Source organism: Arachis duranensis, chromosome 10 (assembly GCF_000817695.3).
Source record: "Arachis duranensis cultivar V14167 chromosome 10, aradu.V14167.gnm2.J7QH, whole genome shotgun sequence".
Taxonomy (NCBI): Eukaryota; Viridiplantae; Streptophyta; class Magnoliopsida; order Fabales; family Fabaceae; genus Arachis; species Arachis duranensis.
Window position 1 is genome coordinate 8,690,347 of NC_029781.3, and position 19,282 is coordinate 8,709,628.

General features: G+C 33.4%; 1 non-coding gene across 1 annotated transcript; it reads right to left on the reverse strand.

Moving 5' to 3' along the window:
• Window positions 1-2,378: 2,378 nt before the first annotated feature.
• LOC127743256 (small nucleolar RNA R71) lies at window positions 2,379-2,487 on the reverse strand. The gene has a single exon (XR_008004650.1). It is a non-coding gene; the product is annotated as a small nucleolar RNA R71 (small nucleolar RNA).
• Window positions 2,488-19,282: the final 16,795 nt, after the last annotated feature.

Sequence of the window (19,282 nt, forward strand, 5' to 3'; positions counted from 1 at the left end):
ACCTTGTCTGTGGTGTTTTGAGTAGAATCATCAAGGAGAATGAACTACAGGAGCTTCACCCTTAATCAGACTAGATCCACACTAACCCTAGGTTCAGCACTGGAGGAGAATCGGCAACCTCTCAACAAAAGGCGTTGATCACATACAGCCTGCTATAGAAGAAATCATTCACAGTTGGAGTAGACAGTGAGACCGGAGTAATCCAGAAGAATAAAGCATCTCCAAGGCCTTAACTTCTTCTTATTATTGCATTCACCATCACTGAGTAACGTTTTATTTATTTTACTTTTATGCGCTTTAAACAAACAAACAATTTTTTTATCCGCCTGACTAAGATCTACAAGATAACCACAGCTTGATTCAAGCCAACAATCCTCGTGGGATCGACCCTAACTCACCTTAGGTATGCACTTGCTGGTTCAGTTGTACGGAGTGTGGAAATCCGTGCACCAAGTTTTTGGCACTCTTGTCGGGGATTATTTGAGTTTTGACAAACTAACGTCTTGTTGCTTAGATTAGGTATTATTTTTAATTTTGTTTGAGTCTTTTATTTTCTTTTTCAAAAAAAATCAAAACTTTTTCAAAACTTTTTTTTTCTTTATCAATCTTGATCTTTTGTTTGAGTCTTTTGATTTTGTTCTTGTCAAAATTTCGAATTTTTCTTGTTTTCTTGCAAAAAAAATTTTCAAAAATAGTGTCTTTTGTTTGAGTCTAGTGTCAAATCTTAAGTTTGGTGTCTTTTGTGTGTTCATCTTTTTCTTTGAATTTTTCAAAAAGTGTTCTTGGTGTTCTTCTTTATCTTCAAGTTGTTCTTCTTTCTTTTCTTATTTTGATTTTAAAATTTTAAGTTTGGCATCCCTTAATGTTTTTCTTTTAAATTTTCGCATATTAGTGTCTTTAATCTTAAAAATTTTAAGTTTGGTGTCTTTTTTGTTATTTTTCTCTTTCCTCATCAATTTCAAAAAAAATAAATATATTTTCTTATCTTTCCTTAATTTTCGAAAATCTTGCATATTTGATTTCAAAAATTTTAAATTTAGTGTTTCCTTGTTAGTCAAGAGATTTAATTTTATAATCATATCTTTTTAAAATCCTTTCAAAATCTTTTCTCTTAATTTGATTCTTTCTTATCTTATCTTTCTTTTAAAATTTAAATTTCAAATCTTTTTAAATTAAAAACTATCTTTTTTTATTTTGATTTCAAATCTTTTTAAATTTAAAACTTATCTTTCTCTTTTCAAATTTCAAAACTTACCTAACTTAACTTCTCTTTAATTTAAAACCTTTTTCAAAATTCAAATCTTTATCTTATCTTAATTTCAAATTTTAAAATCAAATCTTTTTCAAAATCAAATTTCAAATCTTATCTCTCTTTTAAATCCTTTTCAAATCTTTTCAACTTCTATTCTATCTTTTCTAATTTTAAATTCAAATCTTTTCTAATCTTCTATCTTATCTTGTTTTCAAATCTTTCTTAATTAGTTTCTTGTTTTCTCTTTATTCTTTTTCAAAACTTCCTAACTAATTTCTCTCTCCCCTATTTTTGAAAATATCTTCTCTATTTCTCTCTCTTCATTTTCAAAATTCATCATTCAATTTTCAAATCTTTTTAGTTAATTAGCTTTTAATTTTTGAATTCAATTAATAAATAGAATATCTTTGTTTCTTATTTCTCTTCTAATTTTCAAATTCTTCTTCCCTTCTATTTGAATTCTTCTTCTCTCTTCTCTATCTTCATTCATCTTTCTTCTTCATATCTCATAGGGAGACCTCTGTTCTTGAACATAGAGCTCCCATTCTTCTTCCTCCTTATTTTCTTTTTCTTGTTTATGACTAGGAATAGAGACAAATGACCTCTCTTTGATCCTGATCCTGAACCTAAGAAGACTCTAAGGAGGCGCCTACAACAAGCTAGAGTATAACACTCTGGAGGAAATCTCACAGATATATTCGAACAAGAATCAAAGAATACAGAGATGGCAGATAATGCTAATGGTGGAAGAGAAGCTAGAAAGGTTCTTGGAGCTTATACTGCACCCAATTCTGATTTCTATGGGCGCAACATATCCATCCCTGCTATCAATGCCACCAACTTTGAGCTAAAACCTCAACTGGTCACCTTAGTTCAACAGAACTGCCAGTACCATGAACTTCCAAAGGAAGAACCAAATAAATTCATATCTGACTTCTTGCATATATATGACACAGTCAAGACCAATAGAGTGAATCCTAAGGTCTATAAACTTATGCTCTTTCCATTTGCTGTAAGAGACAAAGCTAGAATATGGTTAGATTCTCAACCTAAAGAGAGTCTTAACACATGGGAGAAGGTGGTTAATGCATTATTGACGAAATTCTTTCCACCTCAAAAGTTGAGCAGACTTAGGGTGAAAGTTCAAACCTTCAGACAAAAAGAAGGTGAATTCCTCTATGAAGCCTGGGAGAGGTTCAAGCAACTTATCAGAAGATGCCCTCCCAACATGATCTCAGACTGGACCACACTAGACATCTTCTATGATGTCCTTTCTGAGATATCCAAGATGTCACTAGATAACTCTACTGGTGGATCACTCCACTTGAAGAAAATGCCTGAATAGGCAAGAGAACTCATTGGCATGGTTGCAAACAACTAGTTTATGTACACTTCTGAGAGAAACCCTGTGAGTAATGGTGTACCTTAGAAGAAAGGAGTTCTTGAAATTGATACTTTGAATGCAATACTGGCTCAGAATAAGATCTTGACCCAACAGGTTAACATGATCTCCCAGCATTTGACTGGACTGCAAGCTGCAGCTGACAGCACTTAAGAAGCTTCCTCTGAAGGAGAAGCTTATGATCCTGAATAACCCATGATAGAGGAGGTGACTTACATGGGAGAACCCTATGGAAATACCTACAATCCCTCATGGAAGAACCATCCTAATCTTTCATGGAAGGATCATCAGAAGCCTCAACAAGGCTTTAATAATAACCTAGGTGGAAGAAACCAAAACCGGTTCAATAACAGACCACGATTCCCATCTTCTCAGCAATAATCAGAGATTTCTAGGCAGAGCATCGCTGACTTAGCCACCATAGTCTCTGATCTCTCTATGACCACTTATAGTTTCATAAATGAAACTAGGTCCTCCATCAGGAATATGGAAGTACAAGTTGGTCAGCTGAGCAAGAGAATCCCTGAGATTCCTCCTAACACTCTTTTAAGTAACACTGAAGTTAACCCAAGAGAATAGTGTAAGGCCATCACTACTGAAATTGAGGCCAAATCTGAGGAGGAAGGGCAGGCGTTGAACGCCAGTAAGGAAGCCCTTACTGGGAGTTCAACGCCCAAGGATATGCCATTCTTGGCGTTGAACGCCAGTGAGGTACCCCCCACTGGGTGTTTAACGCCCAAACCTACACTAGCACTTGTGTTGAACGCTGGGAAGGAGGTCCTTCTTGGGCGTTTAATGCCCAAACTAGCACCAGAGATGGCATTGAATGCCATTAAGGAAGACCTTGCTGGGCGTTCAATGCCCAAACTAAGAGAGAAACTGGCGTTGAACGCCAGTGAAGATGTTCCTACTGAGCGTTTAACACCCACTGAGGATGTCTTTACCTAAGAACTCAAGGAAACCAAGGCTCATACAGAGACCATAGAGGTTCCACTGAAAGCACTTTTGCAATTCATGAGTTCTAATGAAAACTCATCCTCTGGATGAGGATGAAGAAACTAGGGAGGAGCAAGTTGCTTGGTACCTAGGAGCTCTGATGAAGCTAAATGTTAAGCTATTCGGAACTGAGGTATTGGAGGAAGAACCCCAGTGCTGACCAAGGAACTCAATGCCTTGGCTCAGTAGAGGCTACCTCAAAAGCTTCTGGACCCCAGACGCTTCTTAATTTCTTATACCATAGGCACCATGACTTTTGAAAAAGCCCTATATGACCTAGGTTCAAACATTAACCTCATGTCCCTCTTTGTAATGGAAAAGCTGGGAACCTTTGAGGTGTAAGCTGTAAACATCTCATTAGAGATGGCAGACAAATCAATGAAGAAAGCATATGGCTTAGTAAAGGATGTCTTAGTGAATGTTGAAAACCACTACATCCCTGCAAACTTTATCATTTTGAATACTGGGAAGATGAGGATGACTCTGTTATCCTTGAAAGACCTTTCCTAGCCACTGCCAATGCTATCATTGATGTGGCAAAGAGAGAGCTATACCTACAGTTTTGGGAAGACCGCATCCTATTCAAGATGCCTCACCCCTACTCTCCCTCTGAAAAAAAAGAGATAACTGTGCAACACGTAGTATTCCAACCCTCTCTTTCAATGAAGAGTTTTAGTGAGCCCCTAAACACCAATTCTAAGTTTGGTGTTGGGCAGCCATCAACAAGCACTAAGAACATAGGTACTAAGAAGAAAGTACCTAAAGGCTGGAGGGACAAGAAGGTCCCCACTGAAGGCCTTTCACCTAACATGAGGGTTGTCTTCACCAAGAAACCAGTCATATCACATACAGTGAGTCATATGCTGTCTCTAGAGCATGTGGAGCTCATCCATGAGAAAATAGGAAGAAAGTTCACTGTAAGGAGTGAAATTCTAAGACCTTATCAATCTTCTTAAAGCAAAAAGCAAGGCTTTCCAATACCAAACTGAAAATTTTGCTCATCTTCGAGCAAATATAAACAAAAGAGAAGAATAGAGTAGAAGTAGAAGAAGAAAAAAATAGAAGGAGATGGAGGTTGAAGAGCAATTCGGTCAAGTGGGGGGTTTATAGGTGTATGAGTAGTGTGTGGGATAGGTGATATGAGAGGGGGTATTTATAGGTAGGGTGTGAGTAGGGTTCGAATGAATGGGGGGAATATGGGTGGGAAATTTTGAATTTTAGTGGGTGGGGATTGGTGGGAGTTATAATGGTTTTGGAGAAGAGGAATGGATGTGATTGGTTGAAGGTTTATAGGGAAGAGTATGTGAGAAAGTGTGAAAAGAAGAGAGAAGAAGGTGGGGTAAGTGAAGGTGCTGTGGGACCCATTGGTCTTGAGAGACTAGGGCAATTAAATTCCATGCCCCCCTTTTGGGCATTGAATACCCAGCTGCTGCTCCATAGCTGGCGTTCAACGCCAGCTTGCCTCCCATTTGTAGTGTTGAACGCCCACTTTGGCTCCCTTGACTGGCGTTCAATACCAGTAAGGTCTCTACTCCAGGGTGTTTTGTTTCTACTTCTGACTGTTGCTGTCTCTGTTTTGACTAATGCACATGATCATAGACCTACAGAAAATAACTAAAAAAATTTAAAGAAAAACATAAATAATAATAATTATGGTTGGGTTACCTCCCAACAAATGCTTTTTTAACGTCACTAGCTTGACGTCCCATTCATGGAACCTAAGGTCGGAGAACCCTCTAGAAAGAGGAAAGAAAAGGTCGTAGCTGCCACCTGCGAATCTTGGGAGATGGAGAGATTCATCACCAAAGCCCACCAAGACCACTTCTATGAAATAGTGACACAAAAGAGGGTGACTCCCGAAGTCCCCTTTAAACTCAAGAAGAATGAGTATCCAGAGATCCGAAGAGAGATCCGGAGGAGAGGTTGGGAAGTCCTAACCAATCCCATTCCGGGAGTTGAGATTTTAATGGTGCAAGAGTTCTATGCTAATACATGGGTTACTAAAAACCATGACACTAGTGTGAACCCACATCCCAAGAATTGGAGCACCGTGGTCTGAGGGAGAATCTTGGACTTCAGTTCGGAAAGTGTGAAGTTGGCGTTCAACTTGCCTTTAATGCAAGGAGACCCACACCCTTACACTAGGAGAGTCAATTTTGATTAAAGGCTGGATCAAGTGCTCTCAGATATCTGTGAGGAAGGAGCACAGTAAAAAAGAAATCCTCAAGGCAAGCCTATTCAACTAAGAAGGCTTGACCTCAAGCCCGTAGTTAGAGGATGGTTGGAATTCATCCAATGCTCTATCATCCCCACTAACAACCGGTCTGAAGTGATCATAGACCGAGCCATCATGATCCATTGCATCATGCTCGGAAATGAGTTTGAAGTACATGAGGTGATACCTCAAGAGTTGTACAAAGTGGTGGACAAGCCCTCCATTAAAGCAATGTTAGCTTTCCCTTATCTTATATGTCACCTATGCAATTCAGCTGGAATTGTCATAGAAGATGACATTCCTATTGAGGAGGACAAGCCCATCACTAAAAGTAGGATGGAGCACACTAGAGAGCCGACACATGAGCCACAACAAGAGCATGTGGAGCCGCCTCAATATGAGATCCCTGAGATGCCTCCAGGGATGTATTTTCTCCTCAAAGCTATTGGAATCAATGGCATACCTCTATGGGAAAATTAAGCTCTAATATAAATCAGCTGAGGATATGGAGCATCAAGAGCATTCCACCATCCTCAACGAAATTAGAGAAGATTAAAGAGTTATGAGGGAAGAACAACAGAGACAAGTGTGTGATATTGAGGACATCAAGCACTCTATTGGATTCTCTAGAGGAAGTGGTAGCCGCCGTCACTGAGGTGGTCTCATTTAATCACCCCTTGCTTTTATTTTCCTGTTTTCCATTATGTTTTATTGTCTGTTCTCGTGTTCTTGTTGCATGATCATTTCTATCTATGTCTTAAGGCTATAAAATGTTCCATACATCTCTCACCTTACTTAAAAGAAAATTTTATTTGAAAAAGAATTGAGAGATACATAAATTTCGAGTTATATAATAAGAATAGTCAATTATTTTGATGTGGTGACATTGCTTTTGTTTACTAAATGTATGAATAAATAGTCCATATTTGAAATTGAAGTTAAGAATGTTGGCTCTTGAAAGAATGATGAAAAAGGAGAAATATTATTGGTAATCTGAAAAATCCAAAAATTGATTCTTGAAGCAAGAAAAAGCAGCAAAAAGAAAAAGAAAAAGCATGTTGCAACAAAAGAAAAAAAATTATGCATGTGAAAAAAAAGCAATAGAAAAAGCCAATAGCCCTTTAAACCAAAAGACAATGGTAAAAGGATCCAAGGCTTTGAGCATCAATGGTTAAGAGGGTCTAAAAGAAACAAAATCTTGACCAAAGCGGCTCAACCAAGCTGTCCCTAACCATGTGCTTGTGGTGTGAAGGTGTCAGGTAAAAAAGCTTGAGACTGAGTAGTTAAAATGTGATCCAAAGCAAAAAGAGTGTGCTTAAGAACTCTGGACAATTCTATCTGGCGATTCTAGCAAAGCTGAATCACAATTCGAAAGGGTTCACCCAGTTAAGTGTCTGTGGCATTTATATATCCGGTGGTAATACAGGAAAACAAAGTGCTTAGGCCACGAACAAGACTCTAAAAGCTGTGTTCAAGAAAAAAAAGAACTAAACTAGGAGATTCAATAATATCATCTGGATTCTAAGTTCCTAAGGATGCCAACATTTCTGAGCTTCAATGGATAGTGAGATGCCAAAACTCATCAGAAACAAAAAGCTAATAAGCCCCGCTCATCTAATTGAAACCAAGCTTCATTGAAAACTCTTAAGATTTTTTGTATCTTATACTGATAGAAAAGTAATATGAAATTCAAAAATATGCCAGAGGTCTTGGTCGAAGATCCTTAAATAAGGGTGATCTTCCCCTTTAAATACTATCTAATAACCAAGGATTACAGAAATATGACAGGCTAAAGCTTGTAGTGCGAAAATCCACTTTCGGGGCCCACTTGGTGAGTGTTTGGGCTAATCTTGAGTGAGATCCACGTGCTAGGAGGTTCCTTGGGCGTTGAACGCCTGCTTGGGGGTCCTTTTTGCGTGTTGGAATGCTGGTTTCTCCCTTGTGGGCGCTGGATAGGGGTGGTTAAAAAATAATCAAATTATAATATAATTTTTTAATTTTTAACTTCAATAAAATTGTTCAAAATAATATTTGTCAATAGAATTATCTTTATTTTAAAAAATAAGTCACATAATTTGAGCATATATACGAAATTGTAAAATAAAATAAATAAAGTTAATAACTAAAAGAAGAATAAAAACAAAAAATGAAAAAAAAGTGTTTAAAGATTCTATAATTATTAATTTTATAAAAAAAAAAGTGTTAAAAAATCTATAATTACCAATTTTATAATAGTAATCACTCTTTTATTTAATAAAAAAAAGAAAAATAAAAATCTTCGGCCTGGCGGACCGACTCGCCCCGCCCCGCTAATTTGGCGGCTCTAAATCCTAGCCCGACCCGTCTTTTTAGCGGGTTTAGCGGATCATCCCGATGGGTTCGACCCGTTTTGCTACCCCTAGCGCTGGATGCTAGAAAAGGATAGGTGGCTGGCGTTGAACGCCAGTTTTGGGCTTTCAATTTTGAAGCAAAATATGGTCTATGAGGTAGCTTTTGTTTTGAGGTACGGAGACAGAGACTGAGAGACTAAGACTCAGTATTATGTTTGTTGGTTCAGAGAATGGTAATAAAATTTCTGTCTCTGTCTCCAAAATTTCAGTATTTCAGTACCTCCAAAAAGTAGGGACACAAGGGACTAAAATTTTAGAGATGGAGTCTGAAACTTTAATAACATTTTATACCTAAAATACCCTTATTTCAATTAATTAATTCCAATTTTATTTTTTGTGCAAATTAAATTAGAGTTTCATTCTTGTTTCAATTTATGTCTCTAATTTTGAATTAAACAGAATACTGAGATTTATTTTAATCTCTGTCTCTTAGTCTCTGTCTCTCAGTCTTAGTCTTTCTGTCTCTGTCTCTCCACCAAATACTACCTTATATATTTCTGGAAAGCCCTGGATATTAGCTTTCCATAGCCATTGAGAACACTCCATTTGGACTTCTGTAGCTACAGAAAAGTTCTTTCGAGTGCACAGAGGTCAGATCCTAACAGCATATGCAGTGCTTTCCTTACCTCTGAAATAGACTTTTGCTCCAACTCCTCAATTTCAGCTAGAAATTACCTGAAACAGCACAAAAATACACAAACTCAAAGTGGAATCCAAAATTGTGAATTTTGCACTAAAACCTATGAAAATATAATAAAACTTAGACAAAACATGCTAAAAACTATATGAAAATGATGTCAAAAAGTGTATAAAATATCCGCTCATCAATCTCCCCCATTAATAGGAGATCTAGTGGAAGGACCAGGTTCATCATCAGCAGAACGTCTAACAGTTATTGTTGGCTTATCTGTCTTGTCAAGGTCTTCAATAGTTTAGTCTTAAAAAAATCACATCTCGGCATCTAATTATCTTCTTACTCACCGGATCCCATAATCTGTAACCAAAGTCTTCGTGACCGTTACCCATGAAGATACACTGCTTTGACTTTCGTTCAAGTTTGGATCTTTCATCTCTTGGAATGTGAACAAAAGCCCTGCAAGCGACCACTCACAAGTGACTATAGGAGACATCTTTCCCTCTTCAGACTTTCTCTAGAATATCACCATTTACTAAAACTGAAGAAGAAAGGTTGATCAGATCTACTGTAGTCCTCATCGCTTCACCCCAAAAGGATTTAGGCAACTTTGCATGAGAGAGCATACATCTTACTCTATCATTGATAGTGCAATTCATTCTCTCTGCAACTCCATTATGTTGAGGAGTCTTAGGAACTGTCTTCTCAAGCTTGATCCCATATCCTTTACAATACTCTTCAAATGGACCCATGTATTCACCACCATTATCTGCTCGAACACATTTCAATTTCTTCCTATTTCTCTTTCAACACTTGCATGAAAGTGTTTGAATATACCGAGCACCTGGTTTTTAGATTTCAAAACAAAATTCCACACTTTTCAAGAATAATCATCAATAAAAGTAATAAAATATGATGCACTACCTAATGTCTTAGCATCCATAATGCAAACATCAGTGTGAACTAAATCTAGAACATGTGATCTCCTATGAGGTCCAGAATTATGAAATGATACTCTAGCATGCTTTCCAACAAAACAATGAGTACAAGTATTTAAAGTTGTACCTTTCACAGGAAGTGAGTGCTTCTTGGCCAAGACGCTTAGTCCTTTATCGCTCAAGTGACCAAGACGTATATGCTAAAAATTAAAAGAGGAATCATCAGCTACATTCACATCTTCTTTGCACAACTTTGCTTGCAACTGGTAGAGAGTAGTGAGAATATTGTCTTCTTTAGCAACAATGAGAACCCCTTTGGTAATTTTGCATTTTCCACTACTAAAGGAAGTGTAATACCTCTCTTGATCCAATGCCTTCACTGAAATAAGATTGAACCGCATATCTGGCGCATGCCTAACATTCTTCAACTGCAACTTGCATCCCATGTTGGTTTCAAGCCACATATCACCCATACTAATGATATCACACACTCCTTTATCTCCCAATTTGATCTTGCCAAAATTTCAACAATATAGGAAGTGAAAAATTCACACCTCAGAGTGACATGGCATGAGGCACCAGAGTCCATAATCCAAGTGGAATCATCACAGACAAGATTCACATAATTTTCATCATGTGATAAGAACATCTTTATAAACAATAGCAGTAGTTTCTTTATCACTATCATTACCTTTGTCTTTGTTTCTTCCCCTTGATTATTCTCTTTCCAAGAACCTACGATACCTCTTGATATGCCCTGGCTTGCCACAATGGTGACAATTGAACTCATTTCTTGGCTTGTACTTTCCTCTTAACTCGCTTCGACTCTCTGACCTGTCAGAACTATGAGGTTTTTTACTTTGACTTCTCTTCCGTGACTCTGAAACAAGTGCTTTTGACTGAAAAAGAGCTCAACAACAACAAAGCTTGAAACTCATCATTCAAAGTAATTTTATTATTTGTCAGTTGGTTCACTGTCTCCTGAAAAATACTCAAGTGCTCCGGCATTGATTTACCTTCAATATACTTCATATTAACAAGTTTCCTGATCAAGAATGCTTTATTTTGCATATTCTTCCTCTCATATAACTCCTTTAATTTGTTCCACATCTTCTCGACATTTGTTTCAATGTCAATATGTGGATACACGCTAAGATCAAGCCATTGCCTAATCAAAGCAACTGCCTTCCGATTCAACTTCTTCCATTCAGCATCGGATTTAGTACTTTGGATTTATCCCCCTCCATAGGATCATACAAGTCTTTGCTATACAACATATCTTCCATGAGGGTCTTTTAAATTGAATAACTTTGGGAATTCAATTTGACCATATTCGGTCCATGAGTATTTTTCTCCATTTAATCAACACAGAAATAAACAACCAAAGCTCTGGATACCACTTTGTTGGAAAAACTCAATAAAGGTTCAAAAACAAAATCTTATCTAACAGCGGAAGCACCAAAAGTAATTTTTCCACAACCTGTGCGATTAAATAGGCAATACCAAAGATACTCCAAGCAGTAAATATAATGGCAGAAATTAAATAATCAGACACCAGAATTTTAACGTAGAAAAATCCTCAAAAAGGGACAAAAAAGAAATCTTCCACTATCAGAATAATGGGTACACAAACAGTCTTTCTAGTGACATTAGGGTATCTTAACAATCAACAAAATATTTTATCAAAACTGATAGAATCAACATAAACCCTCCACAAAGTGGATATCTCAAATCAAGCAAAAAAGAAGGAAATACAACTAGCAAGTTATATCCTAATGTTCATCTTTACATCAAGAATAATATACTAAAATTTCATAAAAAATGGAACAAGTTTACCAGTTCAATCGAATAAAAAATGGCTTGCCCTTTTCCCCTAAATTCTTCCTCTCCTTCAACGCCGAAACTCTCCTCTCTCTTCCTCACGGTTTCTTTTTCTTTCTATTTCAAAATGAGAGAGCCTCAAAATCTCTCTCTCCCTTCGTGGCTTTAAGCCACTATTCCTTTTATTTATTTGTTTTTTTAATATGTGAGCCCTACTTAGTTGGGAACCATCATCACTTATCAAGAATAAAAATAAAAAAATCAAACAAAGAAGAAGAAGAAGAAACACATAATGCTACAAAATTACTTGAAAGAAGATGAATTCACATTTATTCAACCAAAAAAAAAGAAAAAAAAGAAAAAAATACATTAAAAAATATTTTTGTGTATTTGTAGCAAAATTTTGATGTAAGAGTTCTGAATCTGAATTATTATCATGATAAATCTGTTCTATTTTTGTTTTGGTATGTTTTACAAATATTTCGGTGTATTTTGGAAATCTTTCGATGTATTGTAGAAATATTTTGATATTTTTTATTCTGATAAGTTTTGCATAATTCAAAACTCTTCCTCTTCTTCCTCCTTCTCATCTTCTGCTGCTACTTCTTCTTCTTTTCCATCATCATCATCATCAACATCATCATCATCTTTTTTTTCTTATTCATTTTCCTTCTTATTTTACCTTCTCTAGTTTCTTCTTCTTTTACTCTCTTAACAAGAAAAAAAATAAAAAAATCAAACAAAGAAGAAGAGGAAACATATAATGTTGCAAAATTACTTGAAGAGCATAAACCTACATTCATTCAACTAAAAGAAAGAAATAAATAAGGACAAAAGAAGAAAAAATACATTAAAGGAAATATTTTTGTGCATTTGTAGCAAAATTTCGGTGTAGAAGTTCTGAATCTAAATTATCATTCTCATTTCGGTGTATTTTGGAAATCTTTTGGTGTATTGTGATAATTTTTTGGTATATTTTTATTCTGATAAGTTCTGCATAATTTAAAACTCTTCCTCTTCCTCCTCTTCATCTTCTGCTGCTGCTTTTTTTTCTTTTTATTTTATCTTCTCAAATTTCTTCTTGTTTTACTCTCGTAATAAGAATAAAAATAAAAAAATCAAATAAAAATTAAAAAATATATAATGCTGTAAAATTATTTGAAAGAAAATGAACCTATATTCGTTCAACTAAAATTAAGAAAGAAATAAGGAAAAAAAAAGAAGAAGAAGACGAAAAAATGCATTAAATAAAATATTTTTGGGCATTTGTAGCAAAATTTTGATGTAAGAGTTCTAAATCTGAATATTATTGTGATGAATCTGTTCCATTCTCGTTTTAGTATATTTTGAAAATTTTTTGGTGTATTTTAGAAATATTTTGGTATATTTTGAAATTTTTTTAGTATATTTTTATTTCGATAAGTTATGAATAATTTAGAACTCTTTTTTTCCTCCTCCTCATCTTCTGCTGTTTCTTCTTCTTCTTTTTCATCATCATCATCATCTTCTTTTTTTTCTTATTAACATTTTTCTTCTTGTTTTGCCTTCTCAAATTTCTTCTTGTTTTACTCTCTTAACAAGAATAAAACAAAAAAAAAGAAGAAACATATAATGCTGCAATATTACTTGGAAGAAGATTGATGGGAGAAAATTCGTCGGTAAAGATTTTCACTAAAAATAAGCACGTTGTAAATATAGTTCTAAACCGACAATTCAACCTCAATCAAATTTAATATGTTTGTCACTTAAGCAAACCCAAAAAAATTAACCGAAGTATTAAACCTCAGGTCGTCTCTCAAGAAATTGCAGTGAAGTGTTTTTACTATTGGTTATGAAAAAGTATCTTTTTGGGTTTTTGAAATAAGGAACAAGGAAATAAAATGGCAAGGAATTAAATTAATAACTAAGAAAACTCTTAACTAGGATTGAGAATTAGAAGTCATGTCCTCGTTATCATCTTCAATTGTGCTGGTAATTGTATTTCGCTTTCACTTAATTAACCTCTACAATGAAAGTAAGTCAAGTGAGGAAAATCAACTTAGGTTCACAAGTCCTAATCAAAGACTAGATTTAGTGAAGTCTAAGCCAATCAGCTATTTTCAATCATCCTTCAACAAGAGAATTTGATAACTCTATAGTCTCAACTAATCAATCCAAGTCAAGAATATAAAAAGCTAATTTAAAATCCAACCAAATATTTTATCAAACACTTGGAAGGCATAACATAAAAATATAGAAAAGTAACAAGGAATATTAACTTTAAACAACCAATTGCAAGCATCAATAACACAAATTAAAGAAAGCAACAATGACCATATGAAACATAAATTGCATTAATATGAAAATTGAATCTAACATCAAATATTCATAAACTAAATTGGCAACATAAAGTAATCAACAAGGAAAATAAATAAACTAGAATGCTAGAACAAATAAAAGTAGGAGAAAAACTAAATTGAAATAAGATAGAATTCAGAATTTGAGAAGAACTAAAGCTAAAAACCCTAAAACCTAGAGAGAGGAGAGAGCCTCTCTCTCTCTAAAGAACTACATCTAAAACCTAAAATTTTGGATAATGAAAAGTGACTCCTTGATTCCTCTACTCTGCAGCCTCTAATCTGTGTTTTCGCATTTGAAACTAGGTCCAAATCAACCTAGAAATTGCCTCCAGCATTTTCTGCAGATTGCAGCACGTGACGCTCTGTCACGCGTACGCGTCAGCCACGCGTACGCATCAGCCACGTGTACGCGTCGATTTGAAAATTCTCTGGCCATGCGTACACGTCATCCATGCGTGCGCGTTGCTTGTCTTCTGCGCCAGTCACGCGTACGCATCATCCACGCGTACGCGTCACTGCCAGCTTCTCAAAATATCATTTTCTTGCGTTCCTTCCACTTTTGCATGCTTCCTTTCTGTCCTCTAAGCCATTCCTGCCCTATAAACCCTGAAAACACTCAGCAAACAAATCACGACATCGAATAGTAATAAGAAGGGATTAAAATTAACAAATTTAAGGCTAAAGAAGCATGTTTTCAATCTTAATACAAAATTAGGAAGGAAAATGCAAAACATGTGAATTATATGAATAAGTGTGAGAATAATGGATAAAATCCACTAAAGTAAGCACAAGATAAACCGTAAAATAGCGGTTTATCAATCTCCCACACTTAAACATTAGCATGTCCTCATGCTAAGCTCAAGAGAACCAAAAGAGTGAAGAGGAATGGTAAGATGTATGAAATGCAACTTATCTAAATGCAAGCTACCTACATGCATCATGTTATTCTAATTATTATCTATCTATCTATATATATATATATATATAAGCATATATGTGGTCAAAGTGAGTCGAATTTTCAAGAAATCATATATGCACAATTGAGGGCTAAATAAATCACATCAAACACATTCACAGTTGAATTGAGTTAATTAAAAGAATTCACAAACTTGCAAGACAAGCAATGATCAAGTATGGACATATCAGTGACGGATCCAGAAAATTTTGATAGTGGGGACAAAATATATATAATAATAATTTTTATAATAAAAATATTATGTGTACATAAAAATTAGTTATCAAATTATTTATTAATCATTATGTATTCGTATATAAATATATGTATTGTTTAATTTATTTTTAATGTGTATTACACAGATAGTTATTTTCGATGTAAATATAACATGATTAGTTTTTATAATATCTCAATTTACAAATTAAAATACTAAAATAATCATTTATAAATAGGGTAAAGTATATTTTTTGTCCTTAAAGTTTGACAAAAGTTTTAAAAATATCCCTAAATTTTATTTTGTTTCAATTTTGTTCCAAAAGTTTTCGATTTGCATCAAATATACACCTGACGACTAATTATTCAAAAAATTTAAGATCGATTCAATAACAATTTCATAAAACAACCCCTCAACACAAGCAAATCAAACATAATTTTCTTGCATTATTGTTATATTGGTCTTAAATTTTTTGAAAATTTAGCCTCTGAGGGTATATTTGATGCAAATTAAAAACTTTTGGGACAAAATTAAAACAAAATAAAACTTAGGGATATTTTTAAAACTTTTGCCAAATTTCGGGGACAAAAAATATATTTTACCCTTATAAATATCTATCTTTTTATATAGGATAATGCCACATATTCATATTTTTTTATTAACCAAATCCAATCAAATTTGTCTAAAACAACAAAAATCAGTTATGACTAATATTATTTTAAATTTTATTGTTTAACTTGATTAGACTTAGTTCATAAAAAGACTTGGATGTGTAGTATTTCTTTTACATATATATAAGTAAATACTCATTTAGAAATTTACTTCTTATACAATTCGAAGTCAATTCTTATTGAGATTCATAATTGAAAAAATTCTTTCAATCAATGTAGTTGTTACAGAAAAAATTAAAACTAATATAAAAAAAAGATAAATAACACTCTTTTGTTGACTATGAAGTACAAAAAATTGAGTAAAAAATTATTGTGGGGTCAAATTTAATAATTAAGTGAGTGCAAATAAATATTATTATCATATACTAAAAAAAAAAATTCTAAATCGTAACGGGGGCGATTGCCCCCACACTCATGTACATACATCCGTCCCTAGACATATGGAAATGAGCAATTAAACCCTCACTAGATGTGTATATGCACTCTAATCACTCAAGTGTTTGGAGGTTAAACCCCTCAAATCTCCTCTAATCATGTTTTCAAAAACTTTGTTCTTCATTTAACCAATCAACAATTATCTAGTGTACAAATGCAAATATCATGAGGACTTTTCAAGGTTGTAATGGGACTAAGGTAAGGGTGAGGATATATGTATGGCCAAATGAACTATCATATGAATCTTTGACTAACCTAAGTTCTCACCTAACACATGCACACACTCTATACAATTCTAAAATCAAGCTTAGCCACCCAAAATCTCACTTTTGCATATTTTTACACACTTGTGTATCAATTCTAATTTCATCACATATGCATTGATTTTATTATTGAACTTAACAATTTTCTCTCTCTTTTTTTTTTTATTTAGAAAGTATAATACATCAATGCATATGGTTTCTGTAATTTCACATGAGTATACACCCAAATTCTCAATATTTGTCAATAAAAACAAAACACATTCTCATCAACCAAAGTTTTCACCTTTCCCCATACTTATTTGACACACATTCACTATCTTAAACTAACAAAGATTCAAGTAGGACAATTAATTATTTTTCCACTTAAGGCTAGTGATGTGGTAATATAAAGAATAAAAGGGGGTTAAAAAGGCTCAATATGGCAAACAAAGGTAAATGAAATGGTAGGCTATTTGGGATAAGTGAGCTATAATCAAATAATGGCCTCAATAACCTAATTGCATTAATATACACTAAATAATGAACATATAGAATGGAACAAAACAAAGATTGCAATCATAGAAAAGAAAACATACAAGGATAAAATCATGGTTAAATAATGTAACCAAGCAATTAAGCTAAAAAACTCACGGGTTGTGCGTTCTTAACTCAAAAAACCATATTCCAAACTATTTATATATATTATGCAAGTTTTTAAAAAAAGTTTTAACTTAAATCAAAGAAAAAAAGAATAAGAAAAAAAATGCAGCACAAAAGAAAATATTTCTGTATGTTTGTAGCAAAATTTTAGTGTAAAAATAAAGAAATTTCTGTGTATTGTTAAGAAATTTTGATTTATTTTTTATTATAAGTTTTGCATGATTCAAAACTCTTCCTCTTTTTTTTTCTCCTCCTCATCTTCTACGGTTTCTTCTTCTTCATCTTATTTCGTTTTCTTATAATTATTCTTGGAAGAAAAAATTAAACAAAAAAAATACATAATGTTACAAAATCAATAGAAAGAGGAGGAGAAAAAATGCAGTAACAATAACAACAATAAAAAGAACGACAATGAGAATGAAACACGCGAGGAAGAAGAAGGAACACGGAAAAAAAAAGAAAAGAAAGAAAAAGAGAAGGACGAGGAGGAAGAATATGAAATACAAACTTTGGAGAAAAACCGTTTCTCATTTTACGCTATTTAAAGTTGAGGAAGCGCGTGTTTACACGCTCTTTAAATTGAAGGTTGTTTTTGTTGGACTTATGCTAACTTATATAAACTTGATTCCAAAAATATTTATATGTATAGCAGGTTTTTTATTACTGTTATTGTTGTTGCATTTTTTTTCTCCTCCTCTTTCTATTAATTTTGTAACATTATGTATTTTTTTCTTTGTTTAATTTTTTCTTCCAAGAAAAATTATAAGAAAATGAAATAAGAAGATGAGGAAGAAGAAGTAGTAGAAGATGAACAGGAGGAAGAGGAAGAGTTTTGAATTGTGCAAAATTTATCAGAATAAAAATACACCAAAAAATTCTTAAAATACACCCAAATATCTTCGTGTTAAACCTAAATATCTTCGTGTTACACCAAAATTTACTGCAAATACAGAAAAATATTTTCTCTAATGCTGTGATTTTTTCTTCTTCTTTTTTCCTTATTTGTTTCTTTATTTTAGTTAAATGAATGTAAGTTTATCCTCTTCCAAGTAATTTTGCAGCATTATGTGTTTTTTCTTCTTCTTTGTTTGATTTTTTTGTTTTTATTCTTGTTAAGAGAGTAAAACAAGAAAAAACTTGAGAAGGTAAAATAATAAAAAAAAGATGAATAAGAAAAAAAAAAGAAGAAGAAGATGGTGATGATGATAAAAAAAAGAAGAAACAGTAGAAGATGAGAATGAGGAATAGGAAGAATTCTGAATTATACAGAATTTATCAGAATAAAAATACACCAAAAAATCTTAAAATACACCCATATATTTTCGTATTACACCCAAATATCTTAGCACCTAAATTTACTGCAGAAAAATGTTTCCTTTAATGCTATATTTTTTCTTCTAAATTGAACTACACTTTTAGCCACTTGATTGGATTCAAAACAATAATCAATTTTGTTCTGGTTCAATTAACGATCTAAACCTAAATTATTTATTATCTTCAACAATGAGATAACTGATGATGAAGGAGAAAGAGAAAAAGAAAAGAGGAGAAGAAATTTCAATTAAAAAATAAGAGGAGGAGGAGGAAGAGGTGGTGTTGATGACAATGATAACGAAAGAGAAAATTACGAAGAAGAAGAGGCACGAAAAAAAAAAGAAAAAGAAGAAGAAGAAGAAAAGGCACGAAGAAAGAAAAAGAAGAAGAAAAGACACAGAGAAAAACTGAAAGCACGTGAATATAAATGACTTGTATAGAAAAATGCTTGTATGTAAAGAATAACTCAAATATAAAAGATGCATATACTGAACACAAACATTGTATTTAAAATGTGTATACACAAATACATTAACTCAACCAAATATCTATATTTAATAGATTTTATGTTAAGTCGTTAGAAGTTAACAAGACATTTAAATTTTTTTAGAATAAATAATAAATAAATTTTGGATATTTTATCTCAAGAATAAATAAATTTTTTATTAATTAAAAATATAAAAAATTAAAAATTTAAATACCTCATGAAATATTTAAATTTTTTTGTTCAAAATATATAAAGATAAATAAATCCTCCGAAAGGTCTTAAATGTCTTATTTTTTAGAAAATAAAAAATATTTTTT